General features: G+C 40.2%; 2 pseudogenes; both read right to left on the bottom strand.

Moving 5' to 3' along the window:
• Positions 1-320: 320 nt before the first annotated feature.
• On the bottom strand, positions 321-1,195 carry LOC149162757 (uncharacterized; annotated as a pseudogene).
• Positions 1,196-5,938: 4,743 nt separating this feature from the next.
• Positions 5,939-6,783, bottom strand: LOC149162756 (uncharacterized; annotated as a pseudogene).
• Positions 6,784-7,107: the final 324 nt, after the last annotated feature.

Raw genomic sequence — 7,107 nt, 5'->3', positions numbered from 1 at the left:
ATAATTGCCTCTGTTGGAGGAACCCCTGAAGGAAAAGGCCAATATTGGTTCTCTGGATAAGGTACGTGTTGATAAATAGAGCCTGGTTGTTGAAATTGATGACCATAAAAAATATTATCTGTGTAGAATGTTGGAATCGACGTCCATCCAGGGCTGCAAAAGGTCTGGAAAGGATAACCGCCATCGATTGATGGATAAAACAAAGGAGAAACCTCATGTTGAAAAACTGGTAGATGATATCTAGCAACCTTTGGATACAAGGTTCTACAAGATCTTGAACATCATCAAGCCAAGACATGATTGAAGATTGATTGAAAATTTTCTGGAATTCTTAAAGTGCTTACAGACATTTCAGACAAATCAAAACCCACTTGTATGTCCCTAAAGGTTCATGGTCCATTCAATTGTTGAGAGCTCTTGTTCTGAATTGTGTCTACCAGGCGATTCACAGCATTTACAAGTCCTCCAAGAACATCTATTAAATCCTGACCTTGCTTTCTCTTGAGCTCTCTATCGAGCTCACTGGTTTGTAGTTGCACTTGTTTATTTACCTCAATACCCTTCCAATACATGTCCCTGTCTAGCTGGCTGGAGCACATCTGTGCTTGAGTTGTTTCGCGGATAACCGCTTGTATATTCTGACAATTCTCACGAAGTACACTAATTATGTCATGCTCCCTATCATCTTCAATTGAACATCTTCTTCTCTTATGCCTTACGGTAGAATCTAGTGGTTCATTACCACTTCCTGAAGCCGTTGGATCCTGCATCTTGACCATCTCATCTTGTGAGTCATCATTGGAAGTAAAAGACTATCTGCAGCCACACCCATGCTGTCAAAGGTAGCATCAGGATATGCAGTTGGTGTTTTATCTAGATTTGCATCCATCGCATTAAACAACTCCCTTTCTGTACTTGATGCCAATCCCACAATAGTTGCATCATCGTAAGGTGCTTCCTTCCCACCATGCTTGCACAACAATTCTTGTAAACTGCCATTTAATTCAGAACCATCTTTCACATCCCTAGGGAGATGCAGAAGCCCCGCAGAGAGACGCATGGAGCAAAAACTCGAGTAATTAGGTAACGAATCTGCTTGGGCACCTGACTCACCATCATGTTCTCCAGAAAGCAAGACGGAATTAACAACTTCAGCGGTGCTAGCCAATATCAGAGGCTTCTTTCTTCCATCCATTGTCAATGCCTCAACCAGATTTAGGCTCGATATGCTCATTTCTTACCCACCTTTCATACATCAATTGCAATAATCCTCTCCGAACGGCCTTCGGTACATCATTCTTCGATTCTGTAGCTTTAGCTCTAAGTTTCGATAACCTCAGCTTAGAATCTCAGGAGGTTATAGACTGAGCAGTGGGTTCAAACCTCCGGAATAACAAAGAACTCTTGATTATATTTTCTTTATTAAATGACAGCCGTTAGCTCCGAATGATTAGCAGTACTATACCCACCAAAGTAGATCACGAGATCGAAACTTGAATAGTGGATTGTTCTGTGATTGTTGTTGCAGCTTCTCTGCCACCCGTTTGCGTAGAAAAAGAGCTCTTTTGAAGCCAGGCCACGAAAACAACGAACTACATCTCTCTCTGGCACTTCATCAAACACTTGCGCCCAAGACATAAATGCTATTCCATGAATTTGCCACATGCCAATAATCGGTTTCACCCACAGCGGAAAGAAATCTCCACCGGCCCCTTTGTATAGACCTCAGCCATAATATGAAAGCGGCGCTCCCATATAAACCCATGCGTTGACACATATCGCTTTATAGTGTCTTGACACCTGAACGAAGCAGTTATCAACAATTTTGCAAATGTCTTGATCTAGCTTTGCTACATCTACCGGAATTGTAAGGTCAATCTCCTTGAGACTGAAGTAAAGAGCGTTCACCGAAGTATTAGGCAAAACATCACCAGGATTTACCATAATTCCCTCAGCTACAAAAGAAGTAATTATTAAACATGATTCCTCTTGAAGATTAATCTTAATGAGCTGCAACTGAACAACTGTTTGTGATGGACCAAAAAGGCTCTGGTGTGGCTCTAAACACTGCAGTGTCAATAGTAGTAAGCACCATTCGGGCAGGAACCTTATCATCAAAATTTAGTATATGAACCTTCTGCTGAAAACTCGAGCAAATCCCCAATTTCGTAGCGCGCTACGAAAACGCCTAAACATGTAGCGCTGCGAAACTGCTTAAAGAATTCATGCGCTGCGAAAACACCCTGTCTTTAAGCTAGGCTAAAAAAAATTTGGCAATAGGATTTTCAGTGATAACAGCGGCTCCACTTGGGATAGTGTGCCCTTGTGGTGCACTAAGAACCTGCAGTTCCAGTGCCTTATAGAATTTATTTGACAAACAAAAATTTGCTTGACCAGCATGACTGTAGGAGAAAAAAAAAACTATTTCTACTGAAAGATGCTCAGTTGACCTTAAGCTTATTTTGCATTTACCTCTACCTACCTACCCTAACAATTTCAGCTTCTTTCTGCTCAATCAATGTGAAATTTCCAATGTAGCCAATCCTCTATTTTATCTGATATTTGATTTCTTTGACTGCATTGGAGTTCAGAGTCAATCTGATGGTGTGATGACCGCTGCCACTGAAATTGCCTCTGATCTTTATAGGTAAGCTGAAGCAGTGGAGAGTAAAACTCTTCCATGTAATCAGCTACAGGATCCCAGAATACATGATCAGCTTGTTTTTCCTTGTAACTTTCCAGCTGTACAAACTGATCTTCAACCACAGTGTTCAGTTCCTCAATCATGAAAGAGAAAGGAACCAGCATTGTCTCCTTGCGTTCTGCCATAGAAAACTTCTGAGAATAATGATCATGATCATGAAAACTGTATGCCTGAATTTGTCCTTCTAAACCTTCAATTTCTTTTTCAAGGTCCTTAGCAAATTCATCCAAAAATCTCATCCTATCCTCTGCCTTGCAGTCAAAGGATTTTAGATATGAGGATAAGGACAAAGAAAAAGATTCATTTGTTTCTTCTTTACTATGATCATCATTCCATTGTTTGAAACCCTCAACTGAAGGAGAGTTTACCACCACCTCTGACCTATCTATCCATTCCTCCAAAAACATAAGCCAAAGGTCTTGAAATGACTTAATGGATTTGGCAGGAAAGCATTCAACCCACTGTTTGCATTTCCCTTGAAGTGAATCATAGAATAACCTAATGCAAACATCCTCATGTTTAACTCTCAGAAGCTCCAAAAATTCACAAAAATATGATATATGATTCAAGGTTAAACTCAAATCTTCTCCGTTGAATTTGGGACCATTCCTTAGAAAATAAGCATCCTTGGGAAAATGATTTGGGAAACCATGAATTCCTGAGAAATCTATGCATGCATACCTTGAACTAAGAATGGCAGCTTCTGGGTCCTTCATAACTCCAGTGGAATCACCATGAATGTATAAACCTTGAATTCTTCAACAATGGAGTCGCCAAGGTAGTTTTGCAGCCTCGAAAATCATTTTGAACTCCTGCTACCTTCAGAAATCCAATCTTCAAATTTCGGGAGAGAATAAGCTTCAGGCTCCCGGCAGACGCACCAAAATGTTATCACAAAATCAGTACTAAGGGCTGCAGCCAAGCAAGATTTCATGTAACTCTTTCAACCAGACTTTAGACCAAGGATTAGCCTCCTTGATCAGAGAGGGCTCTCTCACAGACTTTTGATAAAAATCAATCACAACAACAGATGGCTAACTCTTTACAAATTTATAAAAACAAAGCTGGTTGGACACATATCAAATTAGTCTTCATTGGGCTATGGAGTCTCACACACTTAGTAAACAAAAGCACAGTCATTTCATGGAAGTCAAGGCTCTTTGCATTAGATGTTCAAACATACTTCACGTAAACCACAGCTTGCTAAACATACAGGAAGTCAGAGCATAAGATATGAATTCTGAGTGATTATGCTGTAAGAAGGCTGTAAAAGAACATTAAGAGAATAAACCACCATCACATTTGAACAATATAATCCATTGAGAATCTTGAGAAGAAACAACCACTGTTTTACTATTACTGTAATAAGTCTTTACATTGGCCCAAATAAACTCTGTTTTTGTATAAAATCTCCAACCCTTTTTACATTCATCTTTCCACTCTATATAGAAGGCTTACTCTACCTGATTCGAGCTCCCTCCTCCAGCGTGAGGGGAGCTCAATAATTACCTATGATGACACCTACTAACTTTTAACTAACTAATAATTGCAGCTGACCATTAATTGACAGCGCTGGACTCCTAAAACAATTAAAACTCTAATTCTACATCATGCTGGAAATAGCATTTATTACAATCAAATTGGTGCTCCTACGAGAAAAAGGAGAGAACAGGCTCATTCTTTGACAAGTGGCTTCTCTTAGTTTGGCTGTGACAGGTGTCTGTAGTTGCTTGCTGGCCTTTAATATAACATGTTCTCCAACACCCTGAAATATAGGAAACTGTTCCTAATTGTCAGTCTTTGGTTTGCCTCAACATATTCGAATCCAAAGGAGCATGCTTTATCCTTGCTTTTATCCTTTAACAGAAAGAGCGGGCTGCCACATCCTGGATGTGTTGTAGGCTGTATTGATGGACAGGTGTCTCTCTTTCAAGTTTCTCGGTCATCTTACCAACATAGCTGCTCTGCGTTTAAAATCACCACCTACAGCAGTTTCGTAGCGCGCTACGAAACTGCTGTGTAATTTCAAAAACACAGTCTTCTTCCCTGCCTTTAAAAATTCACTATGCCTAATTGATGCTTTGGACAAGGTTATGAGAACAACCTGTAAATGAGCATGGTTAATAGCCTCAACCTTTCTGCACACCGTTTAACACATTTACAGTTAGTGCAAGGGCAGCTGGTGAAGTTTTTTGCTTGATTTGCTCTGTCATGATGATGGTACTGCTTAAAACATTTCACATGCTACCCTACCTTTAGGGTTCATCTATTCTTCCTTTAGTGCAGTCTCACAGCCACACTCTGTACTGTCTTCATTTTCTGCCTTCATAGATCTGTTCTTTGTAATCTCCATCTTTCTTACAAAAGTGAGGGTTATTATTGACAAGATTTTCCTTTGGCTAGTGCTTAAATACAATGAAGACATTACTATCAAAAAAAAATCGAAAACAGAAATATGTTTATCATAGAAAATTCTGCTTCATGCACATGGATGTCATTGTCCATCTCTCCTGGATGTATAATCAAAATTGGTTTTCTGGCATCATCTTGAAAAGTTGACCAGCCAATGTTCTTAGCAACAGAACACGAGCTCAAATGCTGAGGGTCCCCTGTATTTCTTGGATCCATCCATGGTGCCATAGCTGGTCTCATACTATCATAATGAATGGCAGCATCCACCAGAACAGAATTGTTTAAAGCGGTAGGCATAAAACCTCTGACATAAGAACTATTCGGAGGCATTAAATAAGAATTAAAAACAGGTCTGCTACCAAAGGAATTGTTGTTTCCAAACTGAATGCTATTGGCATAGGATCCATGTATTCCCAAATCTTCTAACACTGGCATAATTGCCTCTGTTGGAGGAACCCCTGAAGGAAAAGGCCAATATTGGTTCTCTGGATAAGGTACGTGTTGATAAATAGAGCCTGGCTGTTGAAATTGATGACCATAAAAAATATTATCTGTGTAGAATGTTGGAATCGACGTCCATCCAGGGCTGCAAAAGGTCTGGGAAGGATAACCGCCATCGATTGATGGATAAAACAAAGGAGAAACCTCATGTTGAAAAACTGGTAGATGATATCTAGCAACCTTTGGATACAAGGTTCTACAAGATCTTGAACATCATCAAGCCAAGACATGATTGAAGATTGATTGAAAATTTTCTGGAATTCTTAAAGTGCTTACAGACATTTCAGACAAATCAAAACCCACTTGTATGTCCCTAAAGGTTCATGGTCCATTCAATTGTTGAGAGCTCTTGTTATGAATTGTGTCTACCAGGCGATTCACAGCATTTACAAGTCCTCCAAGAACATCTATTAAATCCTGACCTTGCTTTCTCTTGAGCTCTCTATCGAGCTCACTGGTTTGTAGTTGCACTTGTTTATTTACCTCAATACCCTTCCAATACATGTCCCTGTCTAGCTGGCTGGAGCACATCTGTGCTTGAGTTGTTTCGCGGATAACCGCTTGTATATTTTGACAATTCTCACGAAGTACACTAATTATGTCATGCTCCCTATCATCTTCAATTGAACATCTTCTTCTCTTATGCCTTACGGTAGAATCTAGTGGTTCATTACCACTTCCTGAAGCCGTTGGATCCTGCATCTTGACCATCTCATCTTGTGAGTCATCATTGGAAGTAAAAGACTATCTGCAGCCACACCCATGCTGTCAAAGGTAGCATCAGGATATGCAGTTGGTGTTTTATCTAGATTTGCATCCATCGCATTAAACAACTCCCTTTCTGTACTTGATGCCAATCCCACAATAGCTGCATCATCGTAAGGTGCTTCCTTCCCACCATGCTTGCACAACAATTCTTGTAAACTGCCATTTAATTCAGAACCATCTTTCACATCCCTAGGGAGATGCAGAAGCCCCGCAGAGAGACGCATGGAGCAAAAACTCGAGTAATTAGGTAACGAATCTGCTTGGGCACCTGACTCACCATCATGTTCTCCAGAAAGCAAGACGGAATTAACAACTTCAGCGGTGCTAGCTAATATCAGAGGCTTCTTTCTTCCATCCATTGTCAATGCCTCAGCCAGATTTAGGCTCGATATGCTCATTTCTTACCCACCTTTCATACATCAATTTCAATAATCCTCTCTGAACGGCCTTCGGTACATCACTCTTCGATTCTGTAGCTTTAGCTCTAAGTTTCGATAACCTCAGCTTAGAATCTCAGGAGGTTATAGACTGAGCAGTGGGTTCAAACCTCCGGAATAACAAAGAACTCTTGATTATATTTTCTTTATTAAATGACAGTCGTTAGCTCCGAATGACTAGCAGTACTATACCCACCAAAGTAGATCACGAGATCGAAACTTGAATAGTGGATTGTTCTGTGATTGTTGTTGCAGCTTCTCTGCCACCCGTTTGCGTAGAAAAAG

The sequence above is a fragment of the Pinus tabuliformis genome, chromosome 5_2, assembly GCF_031772625.1.
Source record: "Pinus tabuliformis cultivar Carrire ecotype Pingquan chromosome 5_2, CPIR1, whole genome shotgun sequence".
Lineage (NCBI taxonomy): Eukaryota > Viridiplantae > Streptophyta > Pinopsida > Pinales > Pinaceae > Pinus > Pinus tabuliformis.
The sequence above is the reverse complement of the archived record's forward strand: the minus strand, read 5'-3'. Positions and strand labels throughout refer to the sequence as shown.